Source organism: Benincasa hispida, chromosome 7 (assembly GCF_027475165.1).
Source record: "Benincasa hispida cultivar pf3 chromosome 7, pf3_genome.v1.1, whole genome shotgun sequence".
Classification (NCBI taxonomy): domain Eukaryota; kingdom Viridiplantae; phylum Streptophyta; class Magnoliopsida; order Cucurbitales; family Cucurbitaceae; genus Benincasa; species Benincasa hispida.
This window is the reverse complement of record NC_143484.1, coordinates 45,549,252-45,564,912: the sequence shown is the minus strand read 5'-3', so window position 1 is coordinate 45,564,912 and position 15,661 is coordinate 45,549,252. Positions and strand designations below refer to the sequence as shown.

The 15,661-nt window shown below is 41.2% G+C and overlaps 1 pseudogene across 1 annotated transcript in view; it reads left to right on the top strand.

Annotated features, from left to right (window-relative positions):
* The first annotated feature begins 1,990 nt into the window (after positions 1-1,990).
* Positions 1,991-15,661, top strand: part of LOC120068800 (pentatricopeptide repeat-containing protein At1g11290, chloroplastic pseudogene) — a 42,361-nt pseudogene continuing 28,690 nt past the window's right edge. Inside the window, exon 1 of the transcript XR_016530488.1 lies at positions 1,991-2,091. The product of XR_016530488.1 is annotated as a pentatricopeptide repeat-containing protein At1g11290, chloroplastic pseudogene (transcript). The remainder of the gene's footprint in view (positions 2,092-15,661) is intronic.

Sequence of the window (15,661 nt, the reverse complement as noted above, 5' to 3'; positions counted from 1 at the left end):
TCATGCGAAAGGATGAGCTTCCTTCTCAAGCTTGCTCAACCGGTAGCAGGGATCTGAGTATAGAGGTTTGCGGCGGGGATCTGGCAGAATAGCACTGAGACTCACCTCTCGGCCTTGTCTCTTCTCTTCCCGGATTTCTTTTGATCAGTACTCAGTTCAGCCTCTCTCTCAATGATCTAGCATCAATTAGCCCCATATTAAGTATATTTTTCTCTGAATTCTATGGGGGTATTTATAGGTGAAAAGCTTTAACTCTTGGCTGGTGATCCCCACTTTTTGTTATGGAAATTCTGAAGATGGTGAGATAATTATTCCTTCTGTTATGCAATCAGACCATCAAATTTGCACAACCGTTGGTTGTACATGTGTCACAATCCTCTGCATTTACATTGCTCAATTGCATCTTTCGATCGGATGCACGCATGCGGTGTTGTTTTTATTACCGTATGCGGTTGAAATTCAACTTTGGATCGACTGTTGCATTGCGCCGTCATTGCGTTGATCGTCTCTTTATTGTGGTTCGATGGGCGCAATGTGACAGAGATGCGTTGGTCAGTTCGTCTTGAGCCTTGATCGCAAGCGGTGACTTGATTTCCTGCAAAACAGAGTAGAAATCTCCTTTTCTTCCATCTTAATGATGTTAGTGGGTGTAATTGCAATAATTCATAATTATTGTATTTCTGAGCTAATTTTCATACAATCGACGCATATTTACTCACTTTTGGCCGCAATATCTAGATAAGGCAGCATAAATAACTTGTATCTCTACAAATTATCAGCAAGAGATTGCCACCAGGCTCTTTACTCTATTCTTGCATTGTTATTTTGTACTTCATCTTTATATTTATACAATGGAAGTTCTTATTCTACATCTGTTCACTCTCTTCGCACACATGAGTAGCTAAACTAGTCGAATGGGTTGAGAAGAGCTACGCTAACATGACCTAGGAAGTTCATTGCTTGCGATTATCTTATGCTACGCTGTGCCAAATATCCCTTTAGAGCTACTCGAGAGAGAGTCTGAAGAAAGAACCTAATACTCGAGAGAGCTAGGTTAGAATCTAGACTCGAGAGAGCAAGATTAGAACTACATAAACAAGAGATAGCGACTTAGAGATAAGCTCTGTTTGTCAACCTGCATCGCATGCATGCTAGAGATGGGTATGATATTATGTGGTCGCCTTATTTGTGTGTGTCATTTTGTCATCGCATAAATAAGAATAGAGGCTTATGTATAGGTCCTATAGACTTATCGCATATATCGCATGCGTTGTAGTCTTAGAAGCTGTGGCATTCACACCGAGAGGTGGTTTACTGTTGTATGCATGTTGCATAATCGCATAGCATGAACGCATCCTAAGAAGTGTTAGCCGAAACTTTTCTCAACCCGTTCACCACATACTCATCGCATTTCCCATTTATCAACTCTTTTCAAACTCCGCCGCATTTGTTTATTTTCATTAACGCAATCAACAACAAAACAAAAACTCTTTATTTATTCAGTTATCGCAATTTTTTCATAAAAGTTACCATCGCAATCTATTTTCACAAGTTCCTGAGTTCGACCCTGGACTTACCAAGAAACTCAGTGGAATTTACACTTGGATTTCGCTGAGGAAACTTGAGTGCACAACGCAATTTCACCATCGCATATCATCCATAATTCACTTCATAAAAATAAAGGATCAATTTTTTGGCGCCGTTGCCGGGGACTTCGGCAAAAATAGTGTGCTAACGGTAATTTTTCTGATTATTTGCAGACTCTCAATCTCTAGCGAATTTCAACCCGGAGATTGAGAGGACATTCAGAAGAAGATTAAGAGACTGCCAACAACAACAAGAGAGAACACTAAGAATGGCAGAACAACCAGACGCAAGGGCCGGTAACGCGAATAATATAATGGCCAACCCCATCCTTCTGGCGAATGACCGCAATAGACCCATCTAGGATTATGCATCACCTAACCTCTATGATTTCTCTCTAGAAATCATGAGGCTGGCGTTAGATGGATCAAGGTTTGAAATGAAGCCAGTAATGTTGCAGATGATCCAGATTGCTGGGAAGTTTGGAGAAAGGCGTGGCGAAGACCCGTACGTCCACTTCCGGAGCTTCAATGAAATTTGCAACACTTTTGTGTTCCCAAATATCTCAACCGAGGAAGTTCGACTCACTCTATTCCCATTTTCCCTATGCGATCAAGCAAGAAAATGGGCATATTCTCTCGAACCAAGAGAGATAACGTCGTGGGAACAGGTGGTGAAAAAGTTTATGAAGAAGTATTTCCCACCAACCGAGAATGCTAGGAGACGAAAATTAATAACAAATTTTGAACAAGAAGATAACGAATTGCTCAGCAATGCCTGGGCGAGGTTTAAGCGGCTGGTAAGAGACTGTCCACATAATGGTTTAATACCAAGGACTGAATCCCTCTTCGCACACCGCTGCCAATGCGGCAGCCGCTGGTGGTCTGCTCGACAAAAATTATGAGGAGGCAAAGAGTATACTTGATCGTATTTCCAAAAATCACGAGGATTGGCGAGAAAGCGATCAGAGGTTAAAAATTAAAGATAATGATGCAAACAATGAGGCCATCGCATCCCTGCAAAATCAAATGACTACAATGATGAGTTTGATACAAGGCATCACAATTAATAATACGGGAGCAAAGAAAGGGCAGGTCAGTGCAATTACTCAAACGACCGCAAGTTGTGTCATTTGCGGAGATGCGCACCCGATGGAAAAATGCCCAACAAACCCGCAGTCGGTATGCTTCATGAGAAATAATCCCTATTCTAATACATATAACCCCGGGTGGCAAAACCACCCAAATTTTGCGTGGAAAAATTAACAACAAAGCTTTCAACTTGTGGCACAAAAAGGAGGGCCACCCAGATTTTTCATGCAAACAAACGGTCCAGCGCATAGCCAAACTAGCAGCTCACAAGCATCGCAAACTTCGTCCTTAGAAAGCTTGCTAAAGCAATACATTGAGAAAAACAAATCAGTACTTCAGAATCAAGCTACATCCATTTGAAATCTCGAAATTCAAATGGGACAAATTGCGGGCGAGCTGAAAATTAGACCACAAGGAGCGTTGCCGAGCTCAACTGAGCTCCCTCGCAATGTTGGGGGTAACGGGAAGGAACAATGCTTAGCAGTCTCCTTCCTAAGCGACAACATCATTGCGGAAGTAGGGGAGAAGCCCATTTCGACCAACTTGAATGCGGTGACAACCGAGGACCCGTTGACCTATAGTTTGGAGAAGCCCGAGAAAATAGACCCTGAAGTTGCGTCCACCCTTAAGCCTCTAGATCTTGAGACAGAAGAAGTTCAACCACCAATAACTCCGCAAAGATTGAAAGAGGAACAAAATGAGGAAGAAAAGATTGCAATAGTGGCTGCAGCGCAAAATGCTATGATCCCACCTAAAATGGGCAGCCCAGGAATCTTCACGATACCATGCTCTATCGAAGGGGCCTACAGTGGCCAAGCACTATTCGATCTTGGGGCAAGTATAAACATAATGCCACTATCAATCTTCAAACAATTGAATGCTGGCACACTTACGCCCATAAAGGAAACTCTCCTGCTTGCAAAAAGATCTCGAATACACCCTGAAGGAGGGTTGAAAAATGCCGCAATTTTAATCGACAAATTCATCCTACCGGCAGACTTCCTCATTTTAGATTATAAAGCGGACGAAGATGCGCCCATCATATTGGGATGACCATTCCTTTCAACCAGTCGCGCTCAAATTGATGTGCGTAAAGGGGGAAATTGTAATGAGCATTCATGGGGAAAAACTTCAGATTAAGGCAGTAAAGATCCCAGAGGACAAAGAAAAGAGAGAAAAGCCACCATGGATGTGAACAAACCAACCTGGAATAAGTGGTCCCTGAGTATTATATGATTCAACCTCATTAGGGACACAACTCTTTTGAATATCCTTTTTTTACTCGTTATCATCTATTATCGCAATTACTTTGTTATACTGACTATCTATCTACACTGTTCTTATTTTCTAAAAACAAAAAATGGTGTGATTGCATTAATGAATTTTGTTTTTAATTTTACCCTCTCTCTGTTTTTCTTGCAACGATTAAGGCACACGATTGCAGAGATGTTACATGAAGCAGCAAATCATCTCACTCCGTCACCGCAATCCAAAAAAGATAGATCGCCGCAAAGATGGATGCGTCAAGACACAATGCGGGCGACAGCGCAAATTTAGGGGTGTATTCTTCCTTATCATTATTTCAAATTTTGCACTATCGCATCGCATGTTAGTTTTAAAAGTTTTATCACCGCATCCTCTTTGATTACCGCAATCATTTGACATAGATAAATTTAGTAAATCGTCGCATGTTATTTCTTTGCCAAGTATGATTTCAATGATGAAAAACATGCTTCTATTTCTTTCGTATATACTAGAGTCATCTTAACTTTAAGATAGTCTCCTCATAAAATATTTCTAGAAGTTAGGGGTTTTCTAGCTTTCTTTCAAACTCTCTTTATGAAACTTTCTAAGAACATCGCATGACTTATTTCAATCTTTTGGCAATGAGGATATTGCCACATTTTAAATTTGGGGCTGAAGTATTTATTTTCGACCTTGCTATTTTTTAAAAAAAAAGGGAAAAAATTTGAGAATAACAACTCCACTATCAACGCAATGGGAAACCTATGTTGACAAAAGTTAAGTTGTGAAAAGCACTTACCTATAGTTGGGTCCGCATGACACACGTGGGGGAAAGCCAAAGCGAAAGTAAGTCACCAGGATCAATGCATAAATAAATTACCGCAACTTCGCTGCCAAGTAGGTATGAGTTTAGTCTGAGGAATAGTGCATTGCTCGTAGTTGGATGTCTACATGACACACGTGGAGGCAAGCCAAAACGAAAGTAAGGCACTTGGATTAGCGCAAGGTCAGAAAAAAAATAATAATGTCAAGAAATATGCCAGAATAAAATCATTTGACACCTCGGTGAAAATTTTTCTTTTTGAAATAAATCATGAGATGTTGCGAAAATTAGTAAAGTCCTTTTGAAGGTTAAACTTGCAGTCCCTAGGTCTTAGAAATATTTTAAGAAGAGACTTGAATAAGACTTAAGGAAACTTTGGTATATAAGATTTGAACGAAGTATCCTTAAGAAATCTAGGAAAAGAACATTGCGGTTGACTTGCTAAAGGAAGTCTTTAGCTGATGCTTGAGGACAAGCATTGTTTAAATTTGGGGGTGTGATAACGGGTAAAAATGCACGTTATCATAGTGCTAAGTTCTTAAACAATGTTGGCTTGCGTTGATAAAACATGTTAAATTGCGTCCATTAAGCATCAATTTCATAATATTGCGGTCGCATGCATTCATCGCATAAGAACAGTTGATTTTGGTATTTTTGTGCAGAATATGTGATGACGCAAGGTGGAAATTGCAATCATAGGAAATCATTGGTTGAGCGCAGCATCACCGCAAAGCTTTGCGGTGATCGTGTTCGCAAATATTCGCCTAAGAAGGATTGCCACAACTTGGTCAGCGCAACATGGTGGGCGCATCTGGGTGAAAGGCTAATTAATCGCGATGGGACGGAAAGCTGATGACAGTCGAATCCGAATTAAGTTGACAGTCGATAACGATCACAAGTACATTTAGCTTTTTGGTGACAATTATTCGGCACATCGGTTAGGAATTAAAGTCGTCCCATCTGTACAATCATGAGAGAGAAGTCGCCTTTCACCCTGGATGCTCTATAAATACCAAGGGCATCCTTTAGAAAAGGGGTTCAGCATTTCAAAATTTCATACTTCAGTTCCTCGTCTTTGTGCATAGTTTTCCTTTCGTTTTAAGGCAAAGCAGGAGAAGAGTGGTGACGCCGGAGATCGCTCATGGAAACTCGAGAGAGAACCTTGAGGTGTAGAAGCAGAGAGCAGGCTGACTCTCGCGAGAGTGAGATTATCTTTTGAACAAGAGTAGAAAGATAGTGTAAAATCCTGGGAAGCAAGAGATTGCTACCAGGCTCTTTATTCTATTCTTGCATTGTTATTTTGTACTTCATCTTTATATTTATACAATGGAAGTTCTTATTGTACATCTGTTCACTCTACGCATGAGTAGCTAAACTAGTCGAATGGGTTGAGAAGAGCTACGCTAACATGACCTAGGAAGTTCATTGCTTGCGATTATCTTATGTTATGCTGTGCCAAATACCCCTTTAGAGTTACTCGAGAGAGAGTCTGAAGAAAGAACCTAAGACTCGAGAGAGCTAGGTTAGAATCTAGACTCGAGAGAGCAAGATTAGAACTGCACAAACAAGAGATAGGGACTTAGAGATAAGCTCTATTTGTCAACCTGCATCGCATGCATCCTAGAGATGGGAATGATATTATGTGGTCGCCTTATTTGTGTGTGTCATTTTGTCATCACATAAATAAGAATAGAAGCTTATGTGTAGGTCCTATAGACTTATCACATATATCGCATGCGTTCTAGCCTTAGAAGTCGTGGCATTCGCACCAAGAGGTGGTTTACTGTTGTATGCATGTTGCATGATCGCATAGCATGAACGCATCTTAGGAAGTGTTACCTGAAACTTTTCTCAACCCGTTCACCGCATACTCATCACATTTCCCGTTTATTCAACTCTTTTCAAAATCCGCTACATTTGTTTATTTTTCATTACCGCAAACAACAACCTCAACAACTATTGATTTATTTGGTTACCGCAAAGTTTTCCAAAAAAAAAATTCCACCGCAACCTATTTTCCAAAGTCCCTAAGTTCTGGACTTACCAGGAAACTCGGTGGAGTTTATACTTGGATTTCACTGAGAAAACTTGAGTGCTCAACGCATTTCCATCATCGCATTTCATCCACAATTCCACATCATAAAATAATGCATCGAGTTTTTGGCGCCGTTGTCGGGGAATTCGGCAAAATAGTGTGCTAACGGTAATTTTTCTGATTTCTTTGCAGGCTCTCAATCTCTGGCACATTATGAACCAGAGATTGAGAGGACATTCAGACGAATATTAAGAGACCGCCAACAACATTAGTCAGACAAAGAAGAGATGGCGGAGCAGCCTGGAAACGGAGCACCAAACAAAAACAACGTCATGGCGAATCCAATCCATCTGGCTAACGATCGTAATAGAACCATTGGGGACTATGCATCGCCAAACCTTTATGATTTCTCTCTAGGAATCATAAGGCCTACCCTCGATGGAAGCAGATTCAAAATGAAACCGGTGATGCTGCAGATGATCCAGACTGCAGGATAATTCAGAGGACGGCGTGGCGAGGACCCGCACACCCATTTCTATAGCTTTATCGAAATCTACAATACTTTTGTGTTCTCGAACATCTCTGCCGAAGAAGTTCGACTAACTTTATTCCCATTTTCTCTTTGTCATCAGTCAAGGAAATGGGCGTATTCCCTCAAGCCAGGAAAGTCACTTCATGCGAACAGGTCATAGAGAAGTTCATGAAGAAATATTTTCCACCTATTAAGAATGCTAGACGAAGGAAACTCATAACAAATTTTGAACAAGACATGGACAAATCGCTCAGCGATGCCTGGGCGAGGTTTAAAAGGTTGGTTCGGGACTGTCCACACAATGGTTTGCCAAGCTGCCTTCAGATGGAAATCTTTTATCATGTTTTAAATGCCGCGCAGACCGCTGCCAATGCGGCAGCCGCTGGTGGTCTGCTTGACAAAACATATGATGACGCTAAGAATATCTTGGATCGCATCTCTAAGAACCACGAAGATTGGAGGGAGAGTGATCAGAGACTGAGAATTAAGGATAACGACACAAGTAATGGTGCTATTACTTCACTACAGAATCAGATGACCGCAATGATGAACTTAATTCAGGGAATTGCGATCAGCAGCCCAACACCACAAAATGAACAAGTCAACGCAATTAGTCAAAACACCGCAAGGTGTGCGACTTGCGGTGATGGGCACGCAATGGAAGAATGCCCACAGAATCCATAGTCTATTTACTTTGTGAAAAATAATCTCTTTTCGAATACCTACAACCCCAGGTGGAGAAACCACCCCAATTTTACATGGAAGAATCAGCAACAAAATTTCCAATCTGTGGCGCAGAAAGAAGGGCCACCTAGATTCTTCCCGCGCAATAACAGTCAGACAAGCAATCAAGCTAGTAGCTCGCAACCACCACAATCTTCCTCCCTAGAAAGCCTATTGAAGCAATATATAGAGAAAAACGAAACGATGCTTCAAAGTCAGGCTACGTCCATCCGCAATCTAGAATTACAGATGGGCCAGATTGTAAGTGAGCTAAAGAACAGACCACAAGGGGCTCTGCCGAGTTTAACAGAACTCCCACACAACCCGGGTGGATCAGGTAAACAGAAATGTCAGGTTGTGACATTGCGAAGTGGAAAAATATGGAATGAGAAAGAAAGGAGCCTAGCCGGATTGCTCCCATTGCGGCAGAACCTGAAATTGCGGTGACGCGAGAAGAAGAATGAGAAAAAGAAGAAATAGAACCAGAAGTTACGTCGACCTCAAAGCCAACACAGAAGGGGACTGTGAGAGTGCAGTTACCACCTTTCCTGCAGAGACTTAGAAAGAAAAAGAATGAAGAGGTACAGTACCAACGCTTTCTGTCTATGTTAAAACAATTATATATTAATATTCCATTCAGTGAAGCGGTTGAGGAAATGCCTGCCTATGCAAAGTTTCTAAAGGATATGGTAACCAAGAAGAGGGGAGCTGGTAAGTTTGCCACGGTAGTGTTAACACAGAGTTCAAAATCAATAATTCCACCAAAGATGAGTGATCCGGGGAGCTTTACTATACCCTGCTCCATAGGAGAACTATACATCGGGCAAGCCTTGTGTGACCTTGGAGCTAGTATCAATTTGATCCCTCTGTCGATCTTTAAGCAGCTGAATGTGGGGAAACTTGTGCTCACAACCGTGACTCTCCAACTGGCCGATAGATCTCTGGTGCATCCAGAGGGAAAGGTGAAGGATGTGCTGATCACCATTGACAAATTTATCCTACCAGCCGACTTCATCATCTTGGGGTACAAGGCCGAAAAAGATGTGCCCATCATCTTGGGGCGACCATTTTTATCAACAGGTCGTGCCCAGATTAATGTGCATAAAGGGGAGATCACTTTAAGTATCAATGGACAGAAGCTCAAGTTCAACATAATTCGTGCCATGAAGTTTCCTGACAAAGAAGACCTGCATAACTCAGACAACGACCATAATTTGATTGAAGAAGAAAAGTTTGAAAAAGAGAATGAAGAAGAGGATGCAAGCGCATCCATTGCTGCCTGTAATGCAATCATAACAAAAACAAACAAGGAAGAAGAGATGATCGCAAACCAAGAAGAAAAGCCAACAGAAAAAGAAGAAAGAAAAACAACGCAACCGTCCCTAGTTGAACCACCAACATTGGAATTAAAGACCCTGCCGAATCATTTAGAGTACGCGTTTCTAGGGCAGAACGAGAAGCTGCCAGTGATTATTTCCTCAGAACTTAATGAAGACCAAGAGAATGCGTTGATGAGCATTCTGAGGAGACATGTGCGAGCCATTGGCTGGACACTCACCGGCATTCGAGGAATCAATCCAGCGTACTGTATGCACCGCATTCGTCTCGAAGAAGATCATAAGGCAATGATTGAACATCAGCGCAGGCTCAACCCTACGATGAAAGAGGTCGTTAGAAAGGAGATCATTAAATGGTTAGATGCGGGCATTATTTATCCTATAGCAGATAGCACGTGGGTCAGCCCCGTGTAGTGTGTGCTGAAAAAGGGTGGCATGACAGTAGTCCCGAACGAAAACAATGAGCTGATATCGCAAAGGACCTTCACTAGGTGGCGCATGTGCATGGACTATCGCAAGCTAAATGCGGCCATAAAGAAAGATCATTTTCCCTTACCGTTCATTGATCAAATGCTAGACCGTCTAGCTGGAAATGACTTTTACCGATTTCTGGATGGCTATGCCGGGTATAACCCGATTATGATAGCTCCAGAAGATCAAGACAATACCACATTCACCTGCCCATATGGGACCTTTGCTTTCCGCCGCATGTCATTCGGCCTTTGCAATGCACCAAACATGTTCCAAACGTGCATTATGGCCATCTTTTCAGACTATCTTGAGGACTCTATTGAAATCTTTATGGACGACTTCTCTGTTTATGGGAACACCTATGAAGTCTGTCTAGCCAACCTGGAGAAGATATTGAAGAGATAAGAAGAGATGAATCTGGTGCGTAACTGGGAAAAATGCAATTTTATGGTTAAGAAGGGCATCGTGTTGGGGCACAAGGTTTCCTAGGACGGGTTGAAGGTAGATAAAGCAAAAATCGAAGCAATTGAAAAACTCCCACCTCCAACAAGCGTGAAGGTTGTACGAAGTTTCTTGGGGCACGCTGGATTCTACAGACGCTTTGTCAAATATTTTTCGAAAATAGCACGACCACTGAGTGCGTTGTTGGAGGCTGATAGAAAATTTGATTTTGACAACAATTGCCTCAACGCATTCAGAATTTTGAAGAATGCGCTGATTATTGCACTCATGTTAATTGCACCTGACTGGACACTTCCTTTTGAAATAATGTGCGATGCAAGCGGGTATGCGATGGGAGCAGCTTTGGCACAGAAGAGAAAAACAATCTTACATCCCATCGCATATGCGAGTAAGACGTTAAATCCTGATTAGACCAATTACACCACCACAGAGAAAGAACTTCTTGCGGTAGTTTTTGCGTTGGAAAAATTTAGAGCATATTTGTTGGGAACAAAGGTACTCATCCATACTGATCATTCGGCAATCAAGTACTTAATGAAAAAGAAGAACGCAAAGCCGAGGTTGATCAGATGGGTTCTCCTCCTTCAAGAATTTGACATAGAAATAATTGGTCGAAAGAGGACAAAGAACCAAGTTGTGGATCACTTGTCCAGATTGGAAATCCTGAGGTTGACCGCAATGAGTCAGAGGTGAGTGCGATGTTCCTGGATGAGCAGCTGTTCCATATTGAAGAATTTCCTTGGTATGCTGACATAGTCAACTATCTGATTTGCGGACAATTTCCTGAAGATTATACCTACCACCAACAGAGGAAGCTCAAACATGAATGCAAACATTATTATTGGGATGAGCCGAATCTGTATAAAAAGGGGGCAGACTAGATCCTGCGATTATGCGTACCAAATGCTGCTCAACAATGCATATTATCGCAATGTCACAACTCACCATATGGTGGGCACTTTGGAGGACAGCGCACTGCAACCAAAGTTTTACAGAGTGGATTCTTTTGGCCAACATTGTTTAACGATGCAACTGACTACGTAATGAAGTGTGATCGGTGCCAACACACAGGTAACATTTCATGGAAACATGCAATGTCGATGAACACCATCTTGAAGCTTGAATCGTGTGAGGTATTGATTTCATGGGACAAATAAACATTATATTTTATTAGTCGTCGACTATGTATCCAAGTGGGTAAAGGCAGTGGCATGCGCCGCAAGTGATGCGGCAATAGTCTCTCAATTTCTGAAGAAGAACATTTTCACTCGTTTTGGCACCCCACGTGCCATAATAAGTGATGAAGGGTCTCACTTTGTCAATCATACTGTTAAGGAGTTGCTACACAAATACAACATTCTCCACAAAGTGGCCACTGCATACCATCCGCAGACGAATGGTCAGGCCGAGGTGTCCAATCGGGAGATTAAGCTGATACTTGAGAAGGTAGTAAGGCCTTCACGAAAAGATTGGGCAACAAAGCTTGACGATACGTTGTGGGCATACTGGACTGCATTTAAAACACCGATAGGTATGTCCCCATATGCGTTGGTATTTGGTAAGGCATGTCATTTGCCTCGGAAGCTGGAATATAATGCACTGTGGGTGGTAAAGAAGGTAAATTTTGATTTGAAGAAAGCAGGAGAAGCACGAAAAATTTAACTGGTTGAGCTAGAAGAATGGAGGATTAATGCATACGAGAACGCAAAGATTTACAAGGAGTGCACCAAGCGCTCGCACGACAAACGTATATGTGGTAAGAACCTCCAAGTCGGGCAGAGGGTCTTACTATTCAACTCACGACTATGGCTCTTCCTGGGAAAATTAAAGTCACGTTGGTCCGGACCATTCATAATTAGACAGGTATTCCCGCATGGCGCAGTTGAATTATCAAATAATGACGGAACCAACATATTCAAAGTTAATGGGTAGCGAGTAAAGGCGTATCATGGAGAAGGCTGGCATCGCCAAGTCGACTCCGTGGAACTAAAAAACTTTGAATAAAGAAGGAAGTAGAAGTTCCCTACGTTATCAGACGATCGCAATCCATCAGGGATGCAAGTTGTGGGAATCATGGAATCTTCAATTCTTCTCTACTACTCAGAATTTGCAATTCACTATATCTTTTCAGTCTTTATCTATTCTTACTCTTATTATTCTATTAAAAAAAAGAGCGATCGTGCTGAACGATTGCGGTAAAAGAATTTTTCCTTGTTTAAAATCATTTGACCCTCTCTCTGTTTTTCTTGCAACGATTGAGGCACTGGATTGCGGAGGTGTTACACGAAGAAGCAATTTATCTTATTCCATCACCGCAATCCAAAGAAGATAGATCGCCGCAAAGAAGGATGCGTCAATACACAATGCGAGCGACAACGCAAATTTGGGGGTTATATTCTTCCTTCACTTTTTTCAAATTTTGCCTTATCGCATCACATTTTAGTTTTAAAAGTTTTATCATCGCATCCTCTTTGATTATCGCAATCATTTAACATGGATAAATTTAGTAAGTTACCGCATACTGTCTCTTTGCCAATTATGATTTCAATGATGAAAAATATGCTTCTATTTCTTTCATATATACTAGAGTCAACTTAACTTTAAGATAGTCACCACATGAAATATTTCTAGAAGTTAGGAGTTTGCTAGCTTTCTTTCAAACTCTCTTTACAAAGCTTTCTAAGAACATTGCATGACTTCTTTCAATCTTTTGGCAATGAGGACATTGCCGCATTTTAAATTTGGGGGTGAGGTATTTATTTTGGACCTTTCTATTTTGAAAAGAAAAAAAAAAAGAAAAAAAAAAGAAGAAAAGAGGAAAATAACAACTCCACTATCAACGCAGTGGGGAAACCCATGTTGATAAGAGTTAAGTTGAAAAGGCCACTTACCCGTAGTTGGATGTCCGCATGACACACGTGGGGGCAAGCCAAAACGAAAGTAAGTCACCAAGATCAACGCATAAATAAATGACCGCAACTCCGTTGCCAAATAGGTATGCGTTTAGTCTGAGGAAGAGCGCATTGCTCATAGTTGGATGTCCGCATGACACACGTAGGGGCAGGCCAAATGAAGGCAAGGCACTTGGATCAGCGCGAGGTCAAAAAAAAAATAATAATAATGTCAAGAAATATGCAAGGATAAAATTATTTGACACCCCGGTGGAAAAGTTTTTTTGAAATAAATCATGCGATGTTCCATAAATTAGTAAAGTCCTTTTGATGGTTAAGCTTGCAGTCCCTAGGTCTTAAAAATATTTTAATAGGAGACTTGAATAAGACTTAAGGAAACTTTGGTATATAGGATTTGAACGAAGTATCCTTGAGAAATCTAGGAAAAGAACATTACGGTCGACTTGCTAAAGGAAATCTTTAGCTTATGCTTGAGGACAAACATTGTTTAAATTTGAGGGTGTGATAACAAGTAGAAATGCACGTTATCATAGTGCTAAAGTCTTAAACAATGTTGGCTTGCATTGATAAAATATGTTAAATTACGTCCAAAAAGCATCAAATTCATAATATTGCGGTCGCATGTGTTCATCACATAGAAACAGTTGATTTTTGAGTTTTTATGTAGAATATGTGTTGACACAAGGCAGAAATTGCGATCATAGGAAATCATTGGTCGAGCGCAGCATTACCGCAAGACTTTGCGATGATTGTGTTTGCAAACATTTGCTTAAGAAGGATTGCCGCAACTTGGTCGGTGCAACTTGGCGGGCGCATCTGGGTGAAAGGCATAATTAATCGTGATGAGACAAAAAGCTGATGACGGTCGAATCCGAATTAAGCTGACAGCCACTAACTATAACAAGTACATTCAGCTCTTGGTGACAAATATTCGGCACATCAGTCAGGGAATTAAAGCCATCCCATCTGAGCAATCATAAGAGAGAAGTCGCCTTCACCCCGAAGCTCTATAAATACCAAAGGCATCCTTCAGAAAAGGGGTTCACCAGTTTGAAAATTCATAAGTTCGGATCGCACGTCTTTGTCCATAGTTTTTCCTTTTTATTTTAAGGCGAAGCACGAGAAGAGTAAAGACGCTGGAGATCACTTAGGGCAACTCGAGAGAAAACCTTGAGGTGTAGAAGCAGAGAGCAGGTTGACTCTCGCGAGAGCGAGATTATCTTTTGAACACGAGTAGAAAGACGGTGTAAAAGCCTGGGAAGAAAGAGATTGCTACCAGGTGATAACTTGTAGAAATACAAGTTATTTATGTTGCCTTATTCAGATATTGCGGCAAAAAGAGGGAAAATATGCGTCGATTATATGAAAATTAACTAAAAATTAGCTAAGAAATACAATAATTATAAATTATCGCAATTACACCCATTAAAACCATTAAGATGGTAGAAAAGGATATTTCAAGTCTGTTTTGCAGGAAACCAAGTCACCGCTTGCGATCAAGGCTTAGAGAGAAACTGAACAACGCATCTCCATTGCATTGCGCCCGTTAAATCAATACTAAAGAGACGATCAATGCAACGATGGCGCAATGCGACAGTCGATCCAAAGCTGAACTTCAACCGCATGCGGTAATAAAAGAAACACCACATGCAGACACACGATCGAAAGATGCATATGAGCATCGCAAACATGGAGGATTGTGACATGTGCACAACTAACCGTTGTGCATATTCGATGGACTAATTGCATAATAGAAGGAATAATTATTCCACCATTATCGGACTTTCCATGACAATGAAATGGGGACCACAAGTTAGAGAGTCAAAGCCTTCAGCCTATAAATACCCTCAAAGAATTCACTGAAAGATATACTTGATACGGGGGATAATTGATACGAGGCTATTGAGAGAGAGGGCTGATCTGAGTGCTGATCGGAAGAAATCCGATAAGAGAAGAGACAAGGCTGAGAGGTGAGTCTCAGTGCGATTATGCCAAATCCCCGCTGAGAAGCTCTGTACTTAGATCCCTTCTACCAGTTGAGCAAGCCTGAGAGGGAAGCTCATCCTGCCATTCACTCCATCGACACCAGCAAGCGATTCTCCATTCCAGATCTGTGCCAAGACGTTGGCGCTTATTTGTATTTTTTTTCTAACTCTCATTCACCGATTGTATTTCATCTTCTTAATCTCTTCATTTACAACCATGTATCAGACGCTAAATAGTATTATTGAATGTCTTGATCATTTCCATTGCCACTTCTCTGTCTATTTCCATTCATCCATAAATCATTTTCTCCATGATATTTTCGTAATCCCTTGGTGATTAATATGAATTAAACAAGTAACTTAATCTGTGCTAAAGAAATAAAGATGTTTAGTTAAAGCATGCTAGACGACATCTTCACTTGTGAGAGCAGAAGTGAAGATGCCATTCTGATCTGTCGAGA